Here is a 15,346-nt window from a genome sequence, read left to right as displayed (position 1 = left end):
AGTTAGGAGCACAAGGCATTAGCTAAAACAAGCCCTATTTCCAAAATAAACTGTAAAGTCTCTTAGGGGACATCTCTCTGTTCAACCGTAGCCAACACTGCTGCTAAATTCCAAAATATTGATGCACATCCCTAGAAGTGTTCTGAATCAGAGAGGTGACTTGATGAGATAGTCACCCTTAATACCTCAGTTTAAGATGATTCATTCTTCTTAGAAATGACAGAAAAATTGATTTTCTAGAAGGTCTTTGCATAAACTATGCAGACATTTTCTGCTGCTTCACTTGGAAAATAACTGATGTAGTGCTCACATTACAAACTATGGTACAGTGAAGAATTTGTATTTCTTCATAACTATACTACCCTCTCAACAAGAAAAACTGATTACTTTATGTCCTCACCTGTTACTTTTTTTGACAACATGATACAGTACTTACTAAATGTATACATTTTGTCAACATAATAGTTTGATAATCTTTATTGCTCAATTAAGAATCCCATTGCAATAGGATACAAAATCAAACATTCATTCAGGGCAAATAAAGTAAAACCATGGAACTATGTGAGTGAGTAACAGGGACAATGACTTCTTCAGATTCTAACGATACAGAACTGTCCCTTACAACGCTTAGTGTTTTTTTTTTGTTTTTTTATTTTTTATTAGTTTCACAATGGCTATCTTTACAAAGCTCATTTCGTGAAAAGGCATTAAAAAACTAAAACGTTTACTGGATCAAACCTGACAAACATTGGGGTCTAGAAGATCTTAAGATGCAGCACCACTGACTATGGTTTTAAAAGTTTTACCTCCTTGCAGCAAAATGGGATTGAGTCAACTTTTAGCCAGGTAATGACCACTGGTCTGCAGGAGCGAATGGGGATGTTAGAAAGGCAGGATTTAGTAGCTTCCTTTTTTCGGGGACTAGAGCTGGGAACATGCAAAAAGCATGCAGCAGCAATTCCTGATGGTAACCGCAAAGGCGGCAGTGTTGGTCGGGGTACTACTCTTCCAGGATGGGCAAGCGTCTTTGGTGTCAAAAAGGCCCATACGATGCAGCAAAAATTGTTGTTTTATTCAGATGGAAAAAAAATTCAGTTAGATAGTGTTGAGGAGATGGGCGCGAGTGGGACCCTAGGACGGCCCAGGCGTGCCATCTTTTGGCTAGGGAAGCTTTGTCGGGGATGAGGGACAGAGAGCGAACTGAGAGATTAACTAATCTCTTAAATTCAGATCTCCCTACACTGCTTTTTCAAAGGTCTTCCATACCCAGGCTGTTAATTACTTGATTTAAATAGCTTCCCCCAAGAGCCTTTTCTGTTACAGTTTTGTTGAGCCTGGACTTCTTGCCATCAGGAGCAAAGTATGGAGGTATTCTCTGCCAGCCGTAGCCTCCATGATGTTTTGAGGAACGCTCCCCGTCGCTGAAAGATCTGATTTGTTAGGCCCAACTCCAGCCTTACCTGAGCGGGAGAGGCATTTTTGGGTGTACTGAATACAGCTTTGTAGGTTCTAACTTGGCTATTATTTAGTGATGAGATCTCCCGGCCCTGTAACACTTTGGTCCCGTAAGAAATGGCTGGGAGCAACTAAGCTGACATAATTTTTAGAAGGTGAAACCAATTTGGCCAGTTAAGCTTTCTCTTAAGCAGCTTGAAAATATAAGTTAAAGAGTTGGCCTTTGCCTGGATTAACAGCAGATGGCGTTTCCATTTCAGGTGTGGTTCAAGATGGACTCCCAAATATTTGTAAGGTTGTACCACCTCTACCTTTTTGTCTCCTAGGAACCAACTAAAGGATTTATAATTCATCCCGAGGAGCCTCATAAATTTTGACCAGGTTTATTTCTAGACCTTGCTGGTCCATGAAGGTTTTGAGTGCAGATAGGCTCTGTTGCAGGCCTCGTGGAGTGCGACTCAAAAGTAAAATGCCATCGGCATATTGTGGGCATCTGAGTTTCTCCGGGCCAAGGGCTGGGGGATGACAGTTTACTTGTGCCATTATACCGGCGAGGTCTGCCAGATATAAATTAAAAAGAAGTGGGGCAAGGACGCAACCTTGCTTTATGCCGGACTTTGTAGGAATTCTCTTTGTAAGTCTTGTGCCGTCGCCGATTTTAACCTGAACCCAGGTGTCAGTGTATATGTCTATAAAGGCCCTTAGTAAGTTGGGAGGAATACCCTATTGAGCCAGCTTGTACCAAAGTATTTACCTGGGGACCCAGTCAAAGGCCGATTTACAATCGATAAAGCATGCATAAAGGCTCACTTTCCTGTGGCTGGCCCTATCCACAACGAGGGAAAGGACAATTAAATGTGTTGATGTTCCCTGGCCTGCCCTAAAGCCCGTCTGAAATCTTGGGAGGAGCATGTTTCCGTTGGCCCAGGCTTGCAGGTGCTGTAACAGGCAGGAGCAGCATAAATTTGACTTCCACGTCAATGAGAGCTATTAGCCTGTAATTTGTGGGTAGGGCTGGGTTTCCACTTTTGAAGATGGTGTGTATAATGCTGCCTCTCTATGAATCTGGAATGTGGCTGGCCAGAGCAGCAGTAGTAAAAAAAAGGGCAAGAAGTATTGTGCCCAGCACTCTGGGTGGATTTTAAAGATTGCGTTTGGGAGCCCATCCGGAGCAGCGCCCCCCTCAGATTTCATCTTCCCGATCAGGCCGGCTATTTGGTCTGATTTCCAGACTGGGGTCTGGGGATCTTTCTCAGCAGTGGTCACTGGAGGGCCCTCTGCTTGCTGGCCTGTTATGTTGTTGTGGCTCAAGGGCGGTTGCTCCCCTATCCGGTTGAGTGGGATAACTCCTTTCCCACTTGTAGGGCCATGCAGGCTACGGAAATGACTCTCCCACATGGTCGCACTGATCCCATAACTGAGAAGACGGTTTTATCCCCCAGGGCCAGGTCATTCAACATGTCCCAAAGGGCTTTGCTGCTTTTCATTTTGCTCGCCTAAAGTAGCTTGGACCCTGAGTCTTCTAAAGTTTTTCTTTGCGGCCCAGCAGTCTGCATGATACTTTTTTTTCCCTGGACCTCAGGGAGGCTTTGTCGCCTTGCGCACCCCGCCTGGTGGCATTTGCCAATTTCCTGGCCTGCTGCGCAATGTGTTTTCTGTAGATGCAGAGCTTAATTAAACCAGGATTGACTGTCTTGAATTCTTTTTTAATCAAAGGCCAGGTGCTGAGAAGGAGCTTTGCGAACAGTTGGAAATTTGGGAGAAGCCCACCACTGAGCTCGGCCTAGGCGTCAATCCAATTTTCTTTGGAAATGTGGTCCTTTTGGTGCTTGTCTGCTATGTTTGTTCTCTTCTCTAGAGACCCAGCCTTTTGATACATCTCATCAATCACAACCTCGATCCCTGTTTGGCGCCATTTCACTCTCTTGAGGTTGAATATTGCTGGGGCTGAGAGTAGATCATTTGAGGTCTGTAATTTCTCAGGTTTATAAGCCAGCTCCAATGATTGTGGAAAATGATCGCTCTCACCTCTGCATATTATTTGAAAGGAACACATAAGGACTATCAGGGTATAGTCAATGGTTGAGCTTGTTTTTCCGTTTGCAAAAGTTACTGAAGCTGGGGTGTCCTTTTCACTGTTGCCATTTAATAATGTTAGACCTAAAATACCCAGGTATTTCCTGTGGGTGCTTGCCATTCGGTTCTTCGCGGTTCCTCCTTTTGAGGAGAGCAAGTTGATATTGAAGTCACCGCTGACAATGAATGTGGACTTGATGTATTGCCTTTGTAAGAGCTTGATTAATTTGCCCAATTTTTCCACTTTTCCCCCCCTTTGAGCCTTTTTTGGATAAATGCACACGTTTATAAGAATTAGGTCTAATTGACTGTTTTGCAGACTGCTAAGTGTGACTTTGGTTGCCTGAATACAGTGCGACTGAGTCGATTGCGACTTTGTGGCCTATGAGAGCAGAGGAGATCATGGTTGTCATGCCTCCCTTTGCATGGCCATATTTGCTTGAACTCTTGGCTGGGATGTGGAAGGCAGTGTACCCAGACATGCAGTCAGCTCTAAACTCCAGGTTTCCTGAAGTAGGATAATGTCGTACTTATGGAAAAAGGCCTAGGCTTCTGGATCTTGATATACTGATTCAATGTCATGGACATTCCATGAACAGATGTTAATGTGCGAGCTGAGGGCGGCCCGGCGCCCTCGCTGTTGATCATGGTCAGAAATATTTTTGTAAGCTGGGGTGTGGGAGGGGGCGGGGTGAGGGGGAAGCTCTTTTTGAGGCCAAAAGAATGTGGCCTAAACCTGGTTCGCCCACGTGCTTCACTACCGTTAGGTTGTCCATGGCCAACGCGTGTGTGCCAGCTCCTATAGCCCCTCTTAATAATGATTTGTTGTGGCAATATAAGAGAAGCTTGCTTCATGTCTAACTTCTTGAATAAAAATGAAGAGAAAAAAAAAAGAACAAAAAAAAAAAAAAAAAACGTTTTTATAGATTACACACTTCAACCAGTTGGTTGTTTATTTTAAGAGGCTCACAGTGTTACAATGTTTGCAAGGTAAATGCAGTAGTAGGCGGACAGCAACTACAACAATGAAATGCAATAATGCATGGTAGAATTAGCCAACGTGGCACAATGTTGAGACACAAAGATAAAAAATGTAAACTACTGGGGACAGGTTCTTTGAATAGCTCATAGCTTCTGATCAAGGGTTACAGGAAATTGAATGGTTAAGTGGGGCAAGCAATGCTGCGCTGCAGTGGCAGAAGGGTCCATGCCCAGACTTTATTAAACTTTGCCAGGCACCATCGTGGGCCGATTTCAGTCTGTGATGCTAGGCTAAATATTTCATAACTTCCTTCAATTCAGATTTGTTTCAGGATCATGAAAACACAATGCCTGGTTAACACAGGGAGAGTTAGCCCTGATCAGTTCAAAAAGCAGCAATAGACCATGATAGTTAACAGGAGAGCGGGAGTAAAGAAAACACAGTTTCCTACATGGAGACGTTAGTGAAAAATCTTCTGGGGAAACGTGCATGGGCTAGAAATCAACATGACACAATATTTATATATAGTTTAAAAAAAAAATTTTTTAAAACAGACCTTCAGGTTTGTCAACATACAGATGATTGGATAGGGGCTGAATAGCAAATGCATTATCTAGTTTGCATTATTTAGTTTTGCTTTACATCCCCATCCTATGTCATTCTAGCAGCTGTTCAGTGCAGTTGGACCATCACTTCTCATCTGTTGAACAATTAATGATCATTGAAAACACAGCCATGATTAAACAGATCTTTTTCCACTACAGAAACATCTGGAGGACCACATCAGAAAGGGACCAAGGATCAGAGCCGTTATGTCACAATGTTCCTGTAACAGTGTTTATTTATTTAATCTAAGAATTGTAGCTTTTGCCTGTGTTATTGCAAATGAAAGACCACAATAAATGAAAAATGCAAACATAACAGAAGACAATATAGCTTGCATCAAGTTGTTAGTGTCAGATTTAAAAACTGACTACTTGGCTGGAGAACATAGCGTATGCGTCACAACTTAGGCCCTGTCTGGCGTTTGCTTCATAACAGTCACAGCGCGGACCAGCTGCATGGATCTCAAGTTTCGCAAATGCCTGCTACAAACTTCAAGAATTAGTAAGTAGTACGAGGTGCGTGATATATGCTATCTGGTGCCCATGTAATTTGAAATAAGTTGGACAGACATCACAAAAAGGTGAAGAGAAGGATACCGCAACATCACAGTAGGATACACTGCAGGACAGTGGGAGCTCCTCTGGTGGACCACTATCAAGAAATCAGACGCTCCTAAAATGACATAAAATGGCAGTGATCTAGTTCCTTATATGCAACCCATGAGGAAGGAATCACCAAGCCAAACTGGTACAGAAAAAACAAATGGCTAGAGAGACTGACTTCTATTGAATAGGGACGGAATACTCTTGGGGAATAGTGTCAACTTGCTATCTTGCAATCCTGAGTTTTGGGAGCCCTGTGCACTTTGTGAACTGTGATCACACTAAAACCTTTTATAACTAATAACGACTATTCATTTTCTTAGGATGGGTTTTGAACTTGGATTGATGTGGCTTCACTAGTGCCATCTTCCGCAACATTTTGTTCCACAATTACAATGTTACACTAGATGTGAATGGACTTTATATATTCTTATATGTTTTTTTATTTTACAAGTGCTTCAATTTCTGCAGTGGTATCTTCCTGGGAGTATGTTCCTCTTCCATTCTACTGTAGTTTTGACTATTTGGTTGCTTTGTTGCCGAAAAGTCGATGGCCACGCATTTGTTTACATTGTGGTTTTATTTTATTTCCTTTCCTCCTGTACAGATTTGTATGCGACCGCACGGCAGCTTGGATTACTGTTTTCATTCAAGGTCTACTTCTCCTGTTTCCAAACTGCACAGTTTGCACATTCCAATATGGCATCCGTGTTTCTTGTTTGCAAAGTCTTTCTTTTCCTGGCTCCTACTTCTACTTGCGCACTGGGGACTCCATAGTTATGATGGACCACGCAAGACAGTGCTCACTCTCAAGTCCGAGGCAGCATCTTAGTCCGTTTTCCTTATTCCATTTAAACTCGCAATTGGATGCTGTGGTGGAGCGATGCATTCTGTTTTCACACATTTTCGGAGCAGCACTGAGACCTTAGAGGTAGTTCTCATTCCCCCAATGTACCAGACTTTCTTAAGGAGTCTTGCACTCATTTCCTATGCTGTATTTTTTTTTTTTTTTTTTTCCACAGAAAAGCTGCACCTCCAGAACCAGCCAGCTCCTTGTATTATTCAGGACCGGTGTTACTCATCATTAAAGGCCATATCTTGGATCACTTTAGGTATTTTTGGTAGTCCTAAAACATGTTGTCTGCATGGTTTACATTAGTTTATCATGCACATTTAGGAAGTGTGGGCATGTTATATATACTTTGATATGCTTTTCCAGCATGGTACTTTCTTTACTGGCTTGTTTCTAGGAATCTATTTGCTCTTCCGGGGTAGCAGCCTTCAACATCTCACTACTCTATCTGGCTGTATAATAGGACTTATTGCTCTCTCTTCTACAATAGACCCATGCTTTTTTTTTTGGGGGGGGCGGGGGGGGGAGTGGGAGGGGATCTGCCAGTTACACGCTATCTTGTTATAGCTGTTATAATAACATTATAGCTCTGAGCTCCTAGTATGCTCAGTCTCTTAGTGTGATGATCAGCACTTGAGTTGCCCTTCGTAATCTGACTCGCCCTTCGTAATCTGACTCGCCCTTCGTAATCTGACTCTTTTGGCAGTCTTGAGCCACCTTTTTATTTCTCTGGAACTTTGAATTTGAATATTCCCTGTTTTCTTGTTTAAACAGATGATCTTCCCATCTTCTTATATCCACGCTGCTGGGGGATATGGCCTCTTGCTAAGCCACGTGAGATTTCTGTCTGCCTATGCTTGGTTTCTTTAACATTCTATATTTTTCTGACAGTTCCTCTCTCTTTCAGGTAGCCACATCTGTCCCGAAGAAGACTCTTTCTAAATTACTTTTCACAAGGTCGAAAAGTTGACTTTACGTCAACCACATGTTCATTTAATGAAAGGACTTTTAGGACTGTGTAATTACTTGATTTCATAATTACGGATACACAACTTATGTCCTGCTGGTTGACGACAGTACATTTTATATCCTTCGTGTGTTGTGGACTGTATATAAACCATCACATCAATTCCTTGATCACCTTTGCACTATGCTGTCACTTGTAGCACCTTGATATGTATTGGAATTGTCATAGAAGCACTTAATATTATTAATCCAATCATTCAAAACTTGTAACATTTTTCTTGTCACACTGTTTATGATTTTTTAAAAGTTTTGTTCCTCCCATATTTCTATATGGTCTTAAATGTTTACCTTTGGAACAGTTTTTCCATTAAAATGGCCCAACTTAAAAAAATAAAAAAATAAAAAGAAGAACTCCTGTTTAACCAGCATCAATTAAGGAGACTGCATCACCATAATGGGCTAGTCTGTCTGCTACTGTGCGTGTGTTGTGTCTCATTTGTTACCAGTGTAAAATGGCTTGAACACGTCATCACACTGAATGCAACATGTTACCTTATCTGTGTGTTTAAGAGTAGCTTAATGTGGGAGTCACTTAGAAAACAGACAGTGAAAAATATGTGAATAAAAATCATGCAACACTGGTTGTTTACAATCTCGGGCCAGACACACACAAGTTCTGAACTGGCATGTAGGCAATATTCATGTAACATAAGTTAGGAAGCGGTAAGGGAGAACAACGTAGAAGGAAAAAAAAAAACAACAAAAAAAAAAAAAAAACACACACACAAACACACACTAAACACAAAATTAAAAATGTGTCTTGAGTGGAAAAAATAGGCTGATCCCAACTTGTATGGATACAGTCATTTGGAGAAAGAGACCGTAGGTTTCAAATTCACATGCAGATTTATTTGTCCGAGTCACTTGCGATAGTAACCACTAGAGCAGACTGGTATATTGGAGAGCTTTACAGAGGATATTTCTACTATTATGTAGGCATCTGAAACATGAGGTACTGTACTACAAGAACATGCTGTAGGAGGTTGAAATAAGACTGAATTACTTAAATTAAGATGTGATGGTACGAGCTGGAAACATTATGGGGGCAGTAGTAGACAGTATATTTACGTGAAGTCTATTTGTTATGTGAGGCATAGAGAGATGAAGCAATTTGTCCAGATCACACGTTTTTATTTTAACGCTGAAGCTGGATTAGACCCTAGGTCTCCAAATCCTAAAGTTGACAAGCTGGCTGTTTAGCCACATCTCAAATATCTCATCACGATGTCACCGAGATGTAGAAAAGTAAAACGAGAGAAAGAAACTTCTATTTTCACATCAAATTACTGAGGATGAGGTTACAGAAGTTTCTGGGAAAACATGTAAAAAAAAATAACTTTATACAGAAGGAACGATTCACATGATTTCCACAGTTTAAAAAGAATCTCAATCTGAGGGTAAATTTGTTATCTAATAGGTGCTCAAAACTGGGATACTACAATACAGAATGAACGTGAGTGAGATGTGGCAGGTGAGAGAAGGGAAAGAATTAAGGGATACAGAATAATATTTGCATTTCTGATTTCAGGCCGGCACTAGCACCAATAATTACACTGGAACCCAAAGGAGAAGAATAGGGGCCCTAGTAGATAAGTTATATACATTTTGTCTCTTAAAGGAAACTATTTTGTGGGCGGAAATGATGACATGGGATTATTGGAAGGGGGGGGGGGGGGGAACAAGAGGGGAAAGGAGGTGAATTATTAAAAATTAGGCCACAAACTTGTGAGGTGCATAGCAGGCTGAATGAAAAATTAAAAACTTGTTGCAATTGCAGCAGTTCACTGGAAATATATTTTTGAAGCTGTAACAAAGTAAACTAAAGGCAACAAAAATGCAAAAACAAGTGGTCTGGAAAGGAGCAAGAAAACTAACAAAAACTGTACAGAAATACAGAAGCTGAGCAAAGTCCTGAAAGCTCTCAAGAGAACGCTCTCCCGTTATTAACAACTAGTTTTACCAAGGCAGAGTCTAACACTACAAGGACAGAAATTATTTGCGAGGCAAAGATTTGATCATTCAACTTTGAAAGAAAAGGGAGGAAAATGTTCAATTTTATTATGGACAAAATGTAAACAAGCACTAACACAGCTACTATTGGTTTAAGTTTCTAAGGTGCATGCACATACAACATAAAAGTTTCACACACACAGGCACACAAGCAGATGAAGGATCTTACTCAGACACACATGCATAAGCAAACCATTACATTTACAGGCCCATGTGTAGACTAACATTTACATGTGTACACGCACACACCACCCCCAATCAGTCCTATAGATATTCATACCATCAAATATACAATCAGCACAGGATACAGACAAATAAAGAGCTGCGCGCACACATACAAACTGCCAAGACACATACTTACCCAACTACATACATAGAATCCCACAGCAAAGGTTGGACAGTACATAGGCACTCAGGGATTCAGAGAAACAGATAGGTGCATAGATAGATAATTAGTTATAACGAAGATATTAAGGTTCATGTTCACTTAATGGTTAGCTCTTCTACTTAGCAAGCAGGAGCCCACTAAAGTCTTTCTTGGAGGAAAACACTTCTAATAGGCGTTGGAAGACTTCAGTTTTTATGCACATCCATTTCTTGCCTTTTTTGCAATTAACACGTGCATGCACCATAAAATGCACTCTGCTTATCCTTGGCATAATTGTATGTTGCACTGCAATGCTGCCCTTCCCTCTCTCTAGGACTACTTATAAGTCACACCTAGTGTTGCCAGATCACCACATATATACAGAACAAGAGGCAACATTCTTGGGCTTTCGCTCTGCACATCATGATTATCAGGTGTGTTACTTTAATTTTGTTTAATCAAACAATCAAAGACCATAGATAGAAATACGATATTTTGTGCGCATGTTGAGATCTGGAAAATATAGCTGTATACAGTAGTTAATAACACATATAGCTTACCAATTTCACATATTGTTCACAAAACAAAAACACCTGGTATTTATGATTTAACCCCTTAGCGCCTGAGGTTTTCCAACCCCCAATGGTGAGCCTTTTTTTAATGTTTGGGGAACTTAACATTTAAGCCTTTGTAACTCCCCCACCCTAACAAAATGCCAAATGTGCACCCCTTTTTTACAGCAATTTGGAGATTATGAAGGGACCCGGGTTAAGTGGATTCCCATGAAGGGAACTGAAAAAAATAGCCAAAATAACGCAATATTCTGTTTTTTGCAAAAAAATGGTGTGCAAGAAAGCACACCACTTTTTTTTTTTTTTTTTTTTTTTAACATGGCATCAACAAACTGTGCTAAGATATACCCATCCTTCGGGAAAGTTGTAAAACATTTTTTGACACAGTTTTTGCATTTTTATAAGTGATTTTTTTATTTTATTTTTTTATTTCTAACTATATGTAGTTTGTGGTGGAAACAGGTGTGAATATCCTGGGTGAATCTTGAAAGTTAAACATGTCTGAAAAGTAGGCAAAAGTCGGAATTTAGCAAGGAGGTATTTTATATATACTGCTCATGTGTTTCGCAAAGAAACAAACTGCTGAATTAAAATAAAGTAATAATGAAAAATAGTGATAATAAGCTGGAAAATAGAAATTGGTCACAACTTTTCCAACTGTAGTCTTTTTCCCCAGAGTGAACTTTACAAAAGTAAAATACCGTTACAGCTATCAGACCCTTCTAGTTGCACGGAAAAATAATATAATTTGGATGCACAAAAACAGATGACAGCAAGAGCCAACAACTGAGCTGCTGCTTATAATGATTTGTCATAATGTACTTAGCCTGCACCATTTCATGTAGTAAAATCAAATGACAAAAAAATGGTTATGATGGAAATGTATGTTTTTTTTGTTTGTTTTTTTTTTAAATCAGCAATTGTGTCTCACATACAGAGTTTGGAAATAGCAGTTTTTTGTACAATTCCTAATTTGTGGTTAGCCATACTATCATGTAATCCAGAGGGGATTTGGCGAAATGTATTCTTTCTTGCCCACTGGCTTACATTTGGAAATTAAGAGGCTAATGACAAGTGTTTTAATACACTGTTTCCACACTTAGCCCGATTAAAAAAAAAACTGTACCCTACATGAATGGGTGGGCTCATTTCCTGCATCAGGAAAGGCCCCCACAATGTGGACAAATCAAAATTCTGCCTTGAAAACTGACCCAATTTGGTAAAGTGGACAGCTGTGGTACTAGGGATCATAAAGATACAAACTTGCAAAATAAAATGAACTCATGAAATTAATACTGTATTGATATGCTCATGAATTAAATGTAGTTGTTCTTTAAATTAAAAAAAGTGTTACTATGTTTTTCTTTATTGTTAGACACCAGGTCTCTTAAGCATCCAACAATGAAGCATGACCCAGGATCGCCTCTGTGTCAACAAATTAATTTTCAATTTAGGTTTTGTTGCTGAGGCATGTCTAATGTCCATGTTTCTCTGAACTGGGATCTATGGTTACCTCACCAGTTGTTTGGCGAGAGCTAGAGGTGGGTGAGACAACAAAATTAACATGGAAAGACGAACCAGAGCTACGTAATGGGTCGCTCTGTCTCTAAGAGCCCCTGCACAAGGGTTGAAAATATGTGGCATGTAAATCATGCAACAAATACCACGTAAGAATATAATAAGATGTCTTCAAAATTCAAGACCTGATTTGTTTACTACACAAAAGTCTTTCACTTTAGTACATCGGATCATTTGAGAAGAAGCTATTCAAAGGGAGTTCTAAACATGAACACAGAAACTTTCCTGCCTCTGACCTAATGACGATGCTATTCGAGAGCTAGGAGGCAAAACAGTTCTGAAGTGTATATCGTATGTAGCATAGATTCTTATTATAGATGTAGCAACATCACAGGCTCTCAAATCAAAACAAGAGATTTTTGTGGAGCGCATTTAGCTCATCCTTAACTTGATTACTTGGAGGAGCTCTCATATTTGATAAGGAACAAAAGGGAAGTTTGTTGAAATAAAGTATTTGCCTAGGATCATACAATTTAGTCAAACAGGGAAGCTGGACTGATACCAGATTTTACGGATTCACATGGTGCAAATCAGATGCTAATTAGGGATCTCTTTCAGACATCAAGTATTAATGCTTTGTCCTTAATTCTTGGATGATGAGATTAGAACTTGAGTGACAGGTAGAAGACAAATTTAATTTTGGTAGTTTTAAATACAGTGGACCTGGCCCAAGGACATAGGAGCGATTCAATGCCCCCTTCCTCCCTCGGCACAGGAAGGTATGCAGGGACTCAAAAGATGCTGAATAGTGGCCGGAATCTGAACCTGGTTCTCCAGGTTACACACTCTGCAGCTGTAGCCACATAACCTCCTGAGAAAGTTCGCCTTGTTTTGGGCTTGAGGTTCCAAGAGGATCTCAAGCTGAGCCAGAGCCAAGCATCTGCTTTGAGTCGGGTTCGAGCTCAGTGGCCTGCCCTCCTTTAGTGACAGCCAAATGTCAGAACTTGGTTGGAGTAACAAAACCTATAACAACCATGTTTTACATTCACACAAATTCAAAGACAAAGAGAGAGCAAGTGCAGCTAACAGCTACAGAATATTTTTGTATTGAGTCCTAACTCCAAGGTGGAGTATTACTTCTTAGACAGACTTCCTCATCACCCTCCTTACAACATGAACTCCACCATCAGAGATTCACCTACCCAAGGAAAGCTTTTAAACATTAAAACGAAACCAACAATCAGTGTTAATTCTTGAAGACCCACCGCAAGAAAAGAGGCTTCACCTCATCACTACACCCTGTTTTCAAGTTTTTCCAACTCCTGCTAGACCCTTTGACAATATAAGCGGGAGAGTAAGGTGGGAAAACAGGAGTGTGACAAGAAGACCAGGACTCTGAGCAATGAAGATCAGCACCAAGAGTGTCAATACTAAGCCCAAAAGGCTTGCGTTTTAAAAATGTTGCTACAAGTACTCACAGCAGCACAGTCAATATGTCAAGTGGAGAAGCAGCATGTCAGTCACTGTTAGACAATGATTAGAAAGCAGGTTATGGCATGCAGCTGTCCTTATACTGCAAACCAAGAGAATTAAGTAAAGAAGTCAACGACGACCACAATGAACGTTTCAGAATTATTCCAGACAGGGGAGCATTTTGGTACAATCTGTGAAGAACCAAGTATCCAAAATAAGGCAGTGCTCCACTTCTCAAGGTAAGAATGTCAGAGGCACCAGAAGGTGTATTAGCCGTGTGGTTATAGGGGACTAACGGTCAGTCACTTAAAAATATTGGATTTTCAGATTAAGAACACTTTGAATGACTAATGCGCACTGCAGGTTTACACACGTTGTCGTATTTCTCCCCTTCGGTTCATAAAGGTACAAAGCGTCCTGTCATACACTCGCTGGCAAGGACTTGTCTTCGGTGAGCTTATTCAATAAAAGCCTAAAATTAAACGTAACAAGATTTCATTTCAACAGAACTAGTGCGTTTGTGCTTTGTTTTCGCCGTCGACAAACAGCAACCTACGCAATCAGATTCAGATACATGGTCCGAGTCTCGGACTCTTATTTGTTCCACGCAGTCTATTTTCCAAGTCTGCTGTATGGTTTAGATCCTTTTTAACCCAGCAACGGAACAGCAAACAGTGACCATGTACTATTAAAGTTCTTAAAATTAGAATGTAAGAAAGACCCTGCTCGACTTTCACTGCTGTCCTACAATACTTACATCAGACCCAGTGTTCATATAATTTAGCTCAAAGCGTGCGTCTCCGCATGTAAATAACTGGGTACCAGCACCAGAATCAGAAGTCTCAATACAACGGAACCAAAGTTATTACTGACATTTTTAGTATTGACTTCATCGATTTGCAAGCCTAAAAGGCTCGGCAGACGCAGGATTGGAAACTGTGATCTGAAAAGTTTACACCTGCAGCATTAACAATCTCAGACATTTTACTGTACAAAATGCTTTCCCAAACTAAATACTTAACAAAAGTAACGTACTATCCGAAACTTGCAAACAGAACCTACGGCAGATAACTCAAGCCTCGCCGTTCTAGAGTTAACTCAATCTAAATCAAACAACTTTAGAATCCAAACCCTAGCAGCGAGCACAGCGTATACCAGAACTTCAATGCAAGTTTCGAACAAGACTTTACAGGAGGAGTAAGTCAACAGTGCTATGGACGCGTGTACAGCACTGGTGGACTTACCGTTCTCAGCGGAGAAGTAAAGGCGGGTACACCGGCAGCTGGGGGAGGCAGGCAAAGGTGAAGGGAGGGGGCGCTGGGGCGAACAGACACAAAAGGGGGAAAAACAGGCAGGGGATGGAAGGAGACGGACACGGGGGCTCGCGACAGACGAGGGAAGTGACGGAAAGGGGCTGGAACGGAGATGTATGACGGGCAACATAATTGTCCAATGACAGCGAAAGGGAGGGAGGAAAATAAATCAGATCGACAGCGGGAATGGGGATAGGCTTAGGGGAGGAGCGGAGACAGGGAAGGGGCGGAAAGGAGTAAAGAGACTGGAGGACGAAAGAGAAAAGGGACAGATAAGGGAGGAGCGGCAGGGGGAGTCTGATAAAGTAAAAAAGCAAACCTGTAGATGGCAAGGAAGTAGAAAACGGTGCTAAAGGGGCTAACAGGGGGAGAAAATTCAGGCAGTTCACTGGTCTTCACTTGCGATGAGTGTTACGACATTCTCCTCTTTAAAGATGCGGTAGCGAGAGATACAGGCATTATCACTTGCAGGACTCAATGCGCCTGGAGACAC

General features: G+C 41.0%; 1 protein-coding gene across 9 annotated transcripts in view; it reads right to left on the bottom strand.

Moving 5' to 3' along the window:
* Window positions 1-14,955, bottom strand: part of PPFIBP1 (PPFIA binding protein 1) — a 736,231-nt gene extending 721,276 nt beyond the window's left edge. For 8 of the 9 annotated variants that reach the window (XM_069228638.1, XM_069228632.1, XM_069228635.1 and 5 more), the window contains exon 1: window positions 14,785-14,945. The gene's annotated coding sequence lies outside the window, so the exon portion shown is untranslated. Of the gene's footprint in view, window positions 1-14,784 lie in introns of all 9 variants that reach the window. The other variant, XM_069228637.1, reaches the window with a different exon arrangement.
* Window positions 14,956-15,346: the final 391 nt, after the last annotated feature.

The sequence above is a fragment of the Pleurodeles waltl genome, chromosome 4_1, assembly GCF_031143425.1.
Source record: "Pleurodeles waltl isolate 20211129_DDA chromosome 4_1, aPleWal1.hap1.20221129, whole genome shotgun sequence".
NCBI classification, from domain to species: domain Eukaryota; kingdom Metazoa; phylum Chordata; class Amphibia; order Caudata; family Salamandridae; genus Pleurodeles; species Pleurodeles waltl.
This window is presented reverse-complemented; position numbering and strand designations above follow the sequence as displayed.